This window comes from Sturnus vulgaris, chromosome 3, assembly GCF_052056855.1.
Source record: "Sturnus vulgaris isolate bStuVul1 chromosome 3, bStuVul1.hap1, whole genome shotgun sequence".
In the NCBI taxonomy this organism is placed as follows: Eukaryota; Metazoa; Chordata; class Aves; order Passeriformes; family Sturnidae; genus Sturnus; species Sturnus vulgaris.
Genome location: NC_142245.1, coordinates 55,189,968 through 55,203,111, shown reverse-complemented (window position 1 = coordinate 55,203,111; position 13,144 = coordinate 55,189,968). Strand labels below are relative to the sequence as shown.

Sequence of the window (13,144 nt, the reverse complement as noted above, 5' to 3'; positions counted from 1 at the left end):
CTGTTACTATTAAGGTAAAAAGGAAAAGCAAGAAAATATTAAATAAGTTCTTCAGGTTTATTTGGAATACAATAAGCAAAATTAACCAGCAGGGAAAAAAATACTTTAAAAGTTTGTAAATATTCATGATGCCAGAATTTACATTGTGTCTATATTGTACATTTTATGTTGATATGTGATAAAGTGATTTCAATAAATTATTAGAAAACAAACAGAGCTACTATGGTATTATTTGAAGTATATAATGCATGGTAGTCTGCAGTATTTTCTGATTTTATTTAATACCCAGCAAGCATACAGAATATTCATTGAATATTTAATAAACCTGGAGGGTCAGCTCTTGTGAGCTCATCTCCATAATCCCTCAGACTAGGTGGGTAAAAAGAAATATTACCGATGATTATTGTCGCCACTCACTCTTAGAGCTAAAAAGAACACTGTGGAGGAGGCTTCTAAGTTTTTTTCATGGCTAGATTTACAAGGTGTTTTTATGTGTTGTCATCCTGATGGGCATCCTTTGAAAGTCCTTTTTATTACAAAAACTTTTAAGAGTTTTCTGTTGCTAAGCTTCAGTGTTACAAAACTGGATCGGTATTGTTGCCAGCTCTGAACATCAATATCCAGAGTCCCAAGCATCTTCTTTCCTAAAATTCATTTTCAGAACCATCAGGATCTTTTAAACTCTCTTATAATAGTAGCTTTATGTTATATAGTGAACTATCTATGTCTAGGAATGTCATGTATTTTTTATCAATCAAAAAGAAAGCTAAATGTATCATCCAAAATTTGCTAATCACAGAATTTATTTTTGTTGTCTATTTAGAGGTGCTGCAAAAGCACTTTCTTCCCTTCTCTCCCTTACAAGATGCTTTCTTTACTGTCTGTCTCAATGACAAATAAATGCTAGTGTCTCTGTTACATTAACAGATGAGTTGGTATACCAGCAGAGAATGTGTTATCAGCAAAATTTTTTAAATGAAAAATAGTTAATTTTATAAACTAGAAAGTAAGTTGAATACCAGATAACACGGTTGAGAAGGATGTAAGGTTAAAGATTTGCACCATGCACTGCTTTCCTTGGTACCTGCTTTTAGCCTGAATTTTCCTCCAGGGCTATTGTAGACTGCTAAGAGGAGCTATCTTTTTTGGGTTTGGGTGTAGCATGTCTCAGCCTGAAACATTGTAGGGCCTCTCTGTATGCAAGAGCAGAAGCATAGCTTGCTGCAGGGGATGACTCTTCTTTTGACTGCATTCATTCCACCTATCCTAAGATGCCACTTAGTTTTAGGCTGTTGACAGGCTGTGTTGCCTGTAGATACATACAAGAATAGTGTCTTTCAAAAAAGGATATTTGGAAGGATATTTGTAGACTACTGAAAGAATGTACAATGTCATTTGTAATTCTTAAATTCTCTGTGATTTCAGTCTCATGGTAAATATGCATACTGGCAGCAAATGGGGCTGTTTCCCAGGAAAAGGTTCTGAACAAGACATCAGAACATTGTTCAGCTTTGCTGTAGTTATCATTGGCAAAGTGAAAATCTGGCTGATCTAGTGTGCCTCTTGAATGGTTGAGGCTTGGGTGATGCTCATCATCCGTGTAAGTGTACAGATCAGCTACGGGATGCTTTTGATGCCAGATATGCATTTGATTTAGACAAAACAATTCTTATTTTAGAGAATAAAATGAAAACAGAAGAAATTGTCAAACTGTCAAATACCCAGGGAAAAGGCACTTTGAAGTACCAAATCCTATCTTTACTCCTTAAGCATGGAAGAGGTGCAAATTGCAAACCATTAGTAGTAGTCCTTAAAAATGTTTCCTCCTCCTCAACTTTTTAATAAGTGAACAATCTTCCTGTAACAAATGTAGGACATAAGGCCTTTATTAAGAGTAAAAATTACATTTTAATACTAACTTATTTTCATTTTGTGCATATGTGAGACTAGTACTGTTTAAAAGGCCATCAAAATCTAAGGACAGTTTAAAAAAAAGTGTTGTTTGACAAGTATAAATATGTACAGACTTGATTGCATTGCTGTCCAAAGCTTTCTTTTGGTTGAACAGAAGGAAGTAAACCCATTCAGTTTTCTGTGCAACTAATTTTACTGAAGGAAGAAGCTGTTGGTGTGCTGTAACAGCTTTTTCAGAGATGGTACACGTGGTGTTCCATTAAATTTACACGTTTATTTGTGTGTGTGCTTGAATGCATGCTTGTTTTAAAGGAAAAAAAGCCTTGCAGCTTTTGACTGGTTCTTTTGTTTCAATATTTAGAAGGGTTGTGATATATCATGGCTACCTATAGAGAGATGTAGGGGGAATGACCACATAGCAAATCATGAACAGCTGATAGGTGATCTGGGACAGGCTTAACACTTATGCCTGGTTTGTTCTAATTCTGCTGAGGATAAACTTACATATCTAATAAGTTCCTTCAAAATTGTAGTTGCCAAGAAAGCAATGTAGAGTAAGAGTGAATAGATGGAGTGATATCTGCCTGAGTCTGCAGTCAACACACAGGAATGTATTTCAAAGTTGGAAACTCTTTGAGTCCCATTAATCTTACTAAAGCCTAATGATGACGTGTAAAATACTAACAGTACCAATTTATTTTGTGTTTATTTTAGCTGAGTAGGAAGTTATAGTTTAGCAGATGGGACCAGTGTTCACAGATGGCAGAGAAAATAGGAGGAATACAAAGACGTGAAAAAGAAAGAAGAAAAAAAAATAAGGTGCCTAGGGCAGAAGTAAAAGGTAAAATGTTTAACCATTTTGAATGATGCTGATTTAAAGACCAAGGCAATGAACAAATAAAAATAGGTGTGTGGGAGTTTTTAAAATCCTCCCAAGAGATTCAGATGCTCAATTTCCATTTGAACCTCTTTATCCCTGAGGTAGAATTGAAAATCTTAGTCTGAAAGGTTGGTTATTATATAAAGATTTAACCCACATTTTATTGTTGTAGGAGCTGCATGTTGGCATCAGTTGGAATTACAGTGTCAAATGCAGTAGCACACGCTTCATACAGGCTGCAAATGGTGTTTGGCCCTATCTAGAGAACAGAATGCCTGACTTTTTAAATGCCTCTGCTCGGTTTACTCTCCCTCCCTTTCCCTAAGGCTTTTACTGTCAGCATCCACCTGACCCAAATAACGTAGGGTAGGGGAGGCTTCACTCAGTTAAGCCTGGTGAGATCACCTCGTGCACATGTCCCAGCCTGTCTGTGGACTGTGGAGTGCCATAAGCCGTGTTGGCAGCGCTGGCCACAGAGCCTGCCCTCCACAGCTAATGCCGAGGTGCAGTGATCCCAGCTTAGTGCCGCATTAATATAAATAAGTTTGTTAATGGCAGTCCAGCAGCTACATGTCAGAAGGCTCACAAGTTTGTGCAACAGGAAAAGAGACACTTCTGTTCCCACAGTGGGGGAGCTCCACCAAGAGCAGAACTCTCTTATTTGGTAGTGAGCTTTAATCCTTCCATTGTGTGTCGTTTTAAGCTGTGTTGTGATGTAATTGGCTTAATCATTACTATTATGTTGCTTTGCACAAGTTAAGATTGTAATTTGACATATGGAAATAAATGGCAACTGGATTAGTGATTTGCAGGTGTCATTTAAAAACGGGGCAGGGTAGAAAGCCTTTCATATTTTGCAAGTGGCATGTTTGCTAATGTACAGAGGCAGAATTAACCACAAAACTGCATCTCACAGTTCACCTGGAACAAGCTTCACCTGTTCTTTTCTGGGACTGTGTGCTGCTGGAGTTGAGGAAAAAGAATCTCATTCCCGATGGATGTGCTCACTGTAGGAGTGATTTTATGTTTCCTTTGTGGAAGACAAATACAGGAGTAAAGCTTTCTCTTTGATCGAGAAATCAGCATAATGGAGAGACAGCTCTATCACAGAAATACAGCAAGGGTGGTATTTCTGATGTGGATGTGTCTGTATGGTGGAGCTTCCAGTATCGTTCCTGGAACTAGTTGTATTTTTGTTTTATGACACAACATAAAGTGATGGCCTTGTCTCCATAATTTAGTAACTCTGGAAGTTGTTTAGAGAGTCTATTCCTAAGTCTTTTAAAGTATGTGCTGCTGGACTGCATTTTTAAAATGTTCTTTCTCTGATACAGGATACATGTTTTAAGAATCAAATGTGCTCAGGACTAAAATATTTTTCCTGCCAAACATACTACTTTAACTTGAGTTTATTAAGGTGTTTTTTGGGTTGCTTTGGTGGGGGAGTGTTGGGCAGAGTGGGAAAGTTCATGCTTTTAGGGGAGGGGTTTTGATTTCCTCCACCGTGTAGATGCTGCATTATTGCAACTATCAGCACATCATGGTGCATCTTCTGTAGTCTACTTATTTTCATATCCCACATAGCAGAAGTTCAAATCCCAAGGGTAAATTGAGCTACCCAGTGTAGCTGTGTGTCAGCTTCCTGGTTTGAAGCATAGGACATCAAGGGGAATACATTTGGTGGCTGACTGTGAGTTGTGACTGTGCAAACCTAGAAAGAAACTGTTGTTCTTGCAGTATCTGTAACAGAACCCTTGAGCTATGAGGTGGAGATGGCATGAGATAAAATTGAGAGATATATTCTCGAGAGACTTTTTTTCCCCTTTCTTTTTTAATGTATTAGCTTGATTGTAATAAAATAGTACTTCTTGGAAAGAAAAAAATAACCAATTGAAAAAGAAAAAATAGACATAAAAATTGTTCTCTTCTATTGCTCACCTTGTTTAAGACAGCTTTCTTTTGTTGAAGACTGTAAGCAGCCTTTGCTCCTGCCATCTGGTGGTTGCTAATAACAGTTGCATCTTCAAAGCCAAATTAAATTGTTTTAAAGCCAATTAATCCTTTTCAGAAGAGAATGTTTTCAAGGGTCAGAATTATCTCTGTCTTGATGTGTTGACACTTGGATTGTCTGTGTGTGCTTAGTATATGGGAAAATATAGAGAAATGAGTCCTCATTTACATCTGTCTTTGCACTGTTGACTTAGATAGGAACCTGGGAGTTGTAAATAAGTTTCTGGATTTGCTTTAGCTTAGAAAAAATAGATATTCTTATTAACCTCCAGTAAATTCTGTTTTGCTACTCATAGGAGAGTTAGGATTGCATGTTTCCCCAGTTCTGCTTTTCATTTCTTTGTGGACTTGTTTCATCTGAGTTGTTCAGATGACTGAAAGGATTTTCCAACCTCTTTTCTCTGACTCGTTGTTAAAGATGTGTTTTGGGGCCGCTGAAGTCTCATGAGTGCCCTCTGTGCTGGGTATTTTCTGATAGTAGAGAATGGCATTATAGACAGGAACAAGGTGCTCTTTTTATATTCTTAGGGACCCCTTACAGATGTATCAAAGTGATTTGAAGTACTTATGACTAAGTAATTGAACAGGTTGCTTTCTAAACAACCTGTGTATATCACTGCTGTGCTATTTGTGACAGTCCAAGAAAACACAAAACCGAGAAATTGTGATCATATTTTACAAATTTCATCTCCATAATCAATAGTTCTTAAGGTCTGGTAAGTTTAGTGTCCATAAATAAATTGTACAGTCTTAAGTAGTCCAGCTTTGTCCTGAGTGCTGCAGGCAGTAGAGGAGTTTATTTAAGCACCTTGAGTATGGAGGGTAATTCCAAACGGCAACCACTGGTAGTGCCCTACTCCTCACAACTTTGTCCTGCTGCCTGTATGGATGGGAGAGGATTTTAAAGTTCTCTGGGAGGATGGAAAAAAGTACAGGCTTCCTGGTGATTGTGATGCCTCCTTGTGCAGTGGAAGTGGGTCTGCACAATTCAATAACAATCCTACATAAACAATAAAAGACAAAATGACACACAGATTAGGAGAAAAAAAAGCTATGTTAACTGAGAAGCCCCACTTGTCAGAAAGTAAAAATTGGCTGGATAAATGGCATAATAAGAGTTGATTCTCTCTTCCTTGAGCCCTGTGCCCTGTAGTCTGAGGAAATACAAGGCAAGGTGAGGCTTTTGGGAGGACCTGTCTCCTGTGGCAGTGTCCCAGTGTGTGTATAGCATGTCAGACTTTCTTGGATATTTCCTTTTTTCTTCTCTTCCCAGTGATCCAAGCTAGCCATAAATACATGTTTAATGTTCCTTTTCAGCATGAAGCATCTCATGGTGCTTGCAGAATAAATACTGATGGCCTCAGGGTTAGGCTTAGGCAGTTTACATGGGTATGTGGTAACATTTATTTTACAAAGCTCCCAAGCACTCTGTGGCAAGCTGGAGTGAGCACAGATGGTAAACGTGCCTTCCTCAGCACCCTTGAACATTGTTGGCCTGTGGTTGGCCCCATGCCCTGCAACCAGCTGGGATTAGTGCTAAGAAAACGCAAACTGCTGTCTTTCTTCCTACATCATCTTTACTTTTGGACATATATAAATGTGATGAACAGCCTTTCTCTCCAACACTGTATGGTTTAGTTTATCAAGATGTGGATGTGGCCACATTTTGGATTTTGATATGAATTTAAAGCTCCCATTGCCTTTCTGACAGTAGCAGTGTGGAGTTGTCAGAAGATACGTATGAAATTCAAAGCAACTGTTAGGTATTTGCTCAAGTGATATCTGTAAGTAAGAATCATGGAATGGTTTGGGTTGGAAGATTATCTAGTTTTAACTTGCCTGTCATGAACAGGAGTACCTTTCAATTTTATGAGGTTGCTGAGAGGTCCATCCAAGCTGGCCTTGAACACCTCCAGGAATGGGGCATCCACAGTGTTTCTGGGCAACCTGTTCCTTTCACCACCCTCACGGTAAAGGCTTGGCAATTAATTTTGCATTTCTGATGGATGAGTATCCCTCTTTGGGCAGTCCTGTGCCCATTTAGATTGCTACTATGTTAAAATGAACTGCTGCAACACTGGACCATCCAGCTTTTGTGGTGGCACCACCACCAGCAGCAGCAATCCATATTTCCCCCTGCTGCTTTTATGAAGAGACACTCTGTAGTATGGTTTTTCCTTTCCAGACTTCATAGAAATGCCAGAAGAGTGCAAAATTTGGTACTGCTTTCATGGTGGGAATATGCATCTCATCAAGGGTTTGAACCCACCATTTAACACCAGTCACTACATTGCAGCGACTTAAGTTACTACTAGACAAAAAGAATTTATTTTCTCCGTCTTCCTTCTGTTACTCATTAAATTTTAACTGGTGGGTGCACTCAGGCAGCCTGAGTCTGGTGTGCCTGAGCTGTCTGGCTGGGTGTGCTGCTCAGCATCCTCCCTCGCTCAGCTGCCTCCTGTTGACATGTAAACGGGGGTGATTCCTGCCTCATCAGGCGGCTCCTTTGCAGTTCCGTGTGGCCCCTTTGATTTACGCTGCTGGTTTGAACTTGGAGGGAGTATCAGGTTTACCAAGTCGTCTAACAATCAGAACACAAAGTTTGCTTGTAAATACCTGCACATTTTAAATAGATGTTGCGGCAGGTGGTCTCTTTGTTTAGGGGTGGGAAGAGAGCAGTTCAGAATATTGGCAAATAGTTTGCTGTTCCTCCTTCATGAGGTGAGCAAGTTAGACCAGATTTCTTTTTCTTCTGTAAATTCTACCCGATTGTACAACTGGCGGACCAGAACTGTGCCCTCCAGCAATCAAAACCACCTTGCTGCAGAAATCTTGCTCCCATTTAGATTGGGACTTAAAACAACAAAAACCCCACAAATATTTATTTTTAGATAAGGCTACTGTTAATGTGTTTGCCCCTTTTTTTTTTTTAATAGCATACAATTTTTTAGCAGCATGAAATACAAATATAGAAAAATGTTCAGATTTCTGCTATGTGGCTGCTTCCCCTGATTTCAGAATTGTCTTGTTTTAATTAATGCTAGGTTTGAGGAATAGGAATTGCAGAGAGGACCGTGAGAAAGTTGTTGGGTAGACAGATGTGATTTAGGTTTTCATTTCCCCTGATTTTTTTTTCCTGAGACAAGGACAGGTGTGTATCATTGTTCAGAGCTGTGCTTTGCTGGAAAAAGTGCTGTTGACATTTTGCAGATTTCAAGACGAAAAAACAATGATAATAATACAAAATCTGAAGCTTTTTACTGAACATGTATTTCTTTTACAGAAGACATCATTTTTTATCTTTGAAGCTTCAATTATTTCAGTTTGCTTTTTAATAATTTCTTCTGGTGAGACAGGGTTTTCTAATGAATTGGGATATTGATGGATAATTTTATTTGATTAGAATGACACTGGGAAATCTTGTTTTTCAAGGTCATTCCTTTGATTTTCTTGGTGAACAGTTAATTATACAGGGTCTTCATATTTTTTTTGTATAGGAGGATCGAGATTGCAGATAATTTTGGCATGATTTTCATACTGTTGCAATGCTTTACATTGTTTTATACTATATACATTTGAACTATTGTGACAGATTTTTAGTATAACAATCATTCCATGTGTTTTATGATTTCATTACTAAATCCTTGCTACTCCATGAAATATACAACAGACAAATTTACAGTCTCTTTATTAAAATTTGCCTTACCATTTTAATCTGAAGCAAAATAAGCATTTTTTTGTATCATTCAATTTAACGTGACTGTCTGTTTTCATTCCATCATCCAGTTCCACCTCCCCCTTACCAAGATCTGTTTGAATCTCCCCGAGCCTCCTGTGAAACTTGCTCACGATGTTATTGCTTGTGTCAGAACTGATGTACCGATTACCTCGTACATGTAATCTATATCTGGGGTGTCCTACAGCTTCAGTCCTTGTGCAAGGGCTGTGCTCCAGTGGAGGGATGTACACCTTAAAATCATCTGTGGGAAGAGCAGTTAGAATACATGCTAATTTAACAATTAATAAATGTATTTTAAGAAGTGAGTTAAATGCCGCTTATGAAGGAAAGCAATGAAGTGAATCATGTGGAACTGGTTTTTGTTGCATCGAAGTAACTAAATACCATTATAACACATATGATTCTGCAAAAGCTTTACAGTAATGTAGGTATGGCTGTTTATATGCTTATTAACTTGTAGGTTTTTTTGGCTGTGGTGTATGCAGAATGCTGACAAGGTCAAAGTTGTTAAGCTTCCCCGAGTAGTACTGGGGGAAGGAATTATGTTAGGTAAAGCACTGGGGCGTTTTATTGAACTAACATCTTTTTTTTTTTTTTTAACAGTAGTATTGTGGAAAAGGATCTTGAAGGAGAAATTGGGGGATGCAGGGTTTCAAAACAGCATGGAATTAAGGAAATAGGATTAGAACTGCAGTCTTTGGTGTAACAAATGTTGAAGGTGATCACAATACTCTTAGGATCCTGTGTGTTGTCTGGCTTAGTTATAGAGAGGTTTGAAAAGTGAGAAGTTCAAACTTGATATAGTGAACAAGGGAAAGCTAATGGAGCACATTAAAAATGCAAGCTGACCTAGATATACTGTTGAATGGTGCCATGTGGTGTGCAGCTTTATATGGCAGGCTGCAGTGCCTTGTTGACCAGAATAAAAGGTAAAAAAGCTGGTGATAACACTGCATTGTTTACAAGCTGAAAGAGAAGATAGAACAATTGGGCAGTCCTGTTCTATTCCATAGGTGACCTCAAGAAAAACAACAATTTTTCAACGTAAAAGCAACTATTGATTTCTGTTAAATGTATACAGTATTTTTTTTTTAATTACCTAAATAATTTTTGAGGAATGGTCAAGGTGCAAGCCTCATTGCCACAAGTGTGTCTGCTTTCTGCTCTCCCATTAAAGCTGCACGTACACAGAACCCTGGAAGAGGGAAGAAAAGTTAATACTATGCTAGGAGTTAGTTGATCAGAGCTAAATTCTTTCTCTCTGGAATATGATGATATTCAGAATAGGAAAGGGTAGCAGAATCCAGCCTTAATTTTATGGTACTTAACTTCCAGATTAACTTGGAAGAAGTGTTTTAAGAGGTGTGAAAGCATCAGAAAATATTAATAATAAATATTTTTCAGATAATACTAAAATAACTTTTAGCTGCTGTTTGAAACTTGATGGTAAGCTATTCATGTTAGTACTGAGACAATTTCAACTTGGAATTATTATCTTAACTTATTTATAAATACCAACAAAAGCTTATAGAGGAAATGTTGACATCCCTCTCCACCTATCTCCCACCCCATTCTCCTGCCTTGCATCTGCCTTAGCTCTCCTTGAACTGTGTAAATGCAGGCATATATGATTGGTAAATTATATATTTTTATAGGACTAGGTGGTTGGAAATTGATTTTTTTTTCCTAGGGCTGCACGTTATAATGCGTTTTCAATTGGTTGAATAATACTAAAAAAGGCTTGCATGTACCTGTGATGCATTTGATTCCTCCCTGCAGTGACTCATTGTGGATCTCTTACAGCTAAGTGCTTGTTCCTTGTGATCAGAGGAAAATGCTACACACCTTCTGCTTCGTGCCTATTAAATTCAAGTTTCTATTGTAGGCAGCATTACACAGCTATCTTTGAGAATTAAAGGGGGAAAAATACGAAGAACAGTAAGTGAAGTGAAAATTCAAAAAGCCACTTTGTTCGCCCTCAGCCCTAATTCTGATTGTTAATGCATTTCTGTTCTCATGCTTGCTTCTTCCAAATTTACAAATTTTTCTTTTATTCAGAGCCCCAGCCTTTGGTACTGTGTTGAAATTAATGACCATAATGACACTTGCTCTTTTCTGTCTCCTGGAACTTAAATGATGGATACCAACCTTTTAAATCCTGTTATGTTAAAGATAACATACAGTTCCTTTATCCAGACCACCATTTTGACTTGAAAAAGGAATTGTTTTCTCCAATTTTGTTATCATTTTTCCCCCTCACCTTTTTCATTCCCTGAGGGACTAGTCTGGAGAACAAAGTGTCCGTGTTCCTGGGAACAGAAATAGATTGTTCCATTCATAATTTAGTGATCTATTTCTGTTTGGCAAAGTTAAGCACATGCTTAACTTCAGGTCTGTGATTAAATCTCACTGACTCCAGTATGACTTAAATGCTTTGCAAAACTGTGACTTTTATTCCTATTTCACCATCACATCATTCCTTCTGTCTCATTGCTCTTTTTTTTTTCTTTTTTTCTTCCCCCCCTCTTCTTCCATGCTGCAAGTTGACTGTGCTTAGTGTCAGCAGTTTATGTTCTGCATGTTTAATGAAGGCCACGGCTCAGCTCAGCATAGCCCTTCCCCTTACGCTAACAGAATTTTGATAGATGAGATTTCCTCGTCTGGAGAGCCAAGAAGAGGTTTTGATGGGAAAAGGCAGGGCATGAAATCAGCAAGTGTCAGGGTGTGCAAATCATAGGCGTCTTAAACCAAAAACAAAATAAAGTAGTTGTTATGACTAACTGTCTTCAAAATGTGTAGCTTCCTATGAAGCACAAAAAGGATTTAACAATATACCAGCAAAACAAAACTACATTTGGAAAGCAATCTGAAATCTGTAATCTGAACCATGTTCCTATCTTCCTTCTTGCTCTGTATTCCCTGTGCCTGCCACCTCGATTGTCAAAGTATGCTATATATAGGCAATTGGATTACAATAATCATTGCTGAGTTTAGCACGTGGAAATGTGTTTCAGTTGTGGTTTATATCCTGTGTTGATCCAAACCATGAGAAAAATCTATTTTATGCCCGCTCGGGTTATTGACTGCAATAGAGGGAACTAGTGGTAGATAAAAAGAAAGTGCCAGCAGATATTGAAAGAAATCTTTTCAACTAAGGTGCACTTCTATGATTCTCCCTCCTTTCCTGTTTATATGTTTATTTTTCTGGTAGTGCTCACTGCATTCTACCCTCCCACCTCTATCCCACCTTTTCAGTCTTTCTCTTTCATGCAGATTTAGCTTGTTCATTGATCAATTTCCTATTCAGACTATATTGCTGTGTAATTTTTTTTTTAAATGGTTTTGTGTGCTAGCATGTGCCAGCGAGGTATTGGATTGTTGAAATAGCATCAAATTCTTCACTGAAGATTATAATCTGACATAAAGGATTCAAGGGCAGAAATGGATCCTCCATGCCTAAAACTGGAGCTATTTTATTACCTTAACCAACATTTCATAGAACTTTCTGCAGCTGTGGTGGATTAGCAATGAGTTGTTTTTATTGGAGACATGAAGAGAAAGGACAGTTGATATGGTTATAGTAATTAATAAATAACATAATTAATTACTCTGCTGGCTCTCCACTATGTTTAGAGATTAATTTAAATAAATTTGTACTTGCTTCTATTAAAATACTTGAAACTGTATTTTTATACATGCACATGGAAATATGAAATATATATATATACACAAAGCAGTGTATATAAATATACATGTAAAAATTTATTTCTTATGTATCTATGTTTAGTTACATAGACTTTTTTCTCTTTTTGTGGCAGGATTTTTGCATGGCTTCAAAAGAGATAATTGCTGATCTTGTAATTTTTTTCATAAGGTGGTTCATATCATACCTGGGCACTAAATCTTCCTGTAATGTCTGCAGAAAGTTTCTCAGGATTTTCTGCTCCTCTCCAGTTGCTCTCCTTCCCTTATGTCAGCCGGGTGCTGATGGGGCCTTCCACAGCTTGGGAGAAGCTTGGTGTGACTGCAGCATTCCTCTCTGCAGAAAGCCAGCACCAATCCCAGGTACTCCAGCTCCTTCTGGGCTGTTGTTTTGTGCCTTTCATTTTTGTGCCAAAATGGCAGTCACGAGTTTAAAGTCAAAATACACGAACAGAGAATCGTGTGGATCACGTTATCATCAAGCAATTGTGTACACACACACATTGTGGCACAGACCCAGTTGCTGGTAGTGATGTGCAGAACTATTTGGTTTGTAAATTATTTAGTCCACCATCTTCCATTGGCTTCACTGGGGAGTCAGCATTAGTTGAAGTAACTAGTGGGCTTTCAAGGTTTGTTTCAGATGCCTTTTTCTCACAGCAAGTGAGAGTTGGGCCAAAAATAATCTTGAATAGGACTGTGCAGAGAATCAAGTTGGTACTCCATGACCCAGAAGAAGAGTGTGGGGCAGATCCCTCTCTGATTTCAGAGGGATTGAGCTAGGACTTGAGGATACTCTAAAATGCATCCTTCCTAGGAAGGAATGCGTGCCCTCGTTTGTCTGGGCTGTGCTCATAGTGTTTTGGAATTACTGGAGAGAAGCTGTGCATGGGTAATGT

General features: G+C 38.2%; 1 protein-coding gene across 5 annotated transcripts in view; it reads left to right on the top strand.

The window, feature by feature from the left end:
- The window catches only part of ARID1B (AT-rich interaction domain 1B), a 324,234-nt gene that overhangs the window by 181,152 nt on the left and 129,938 nt on the right, over positions 1-13,144 (top strand). The gene's annotated exons all lie outside the window — the stretch shown is intronic.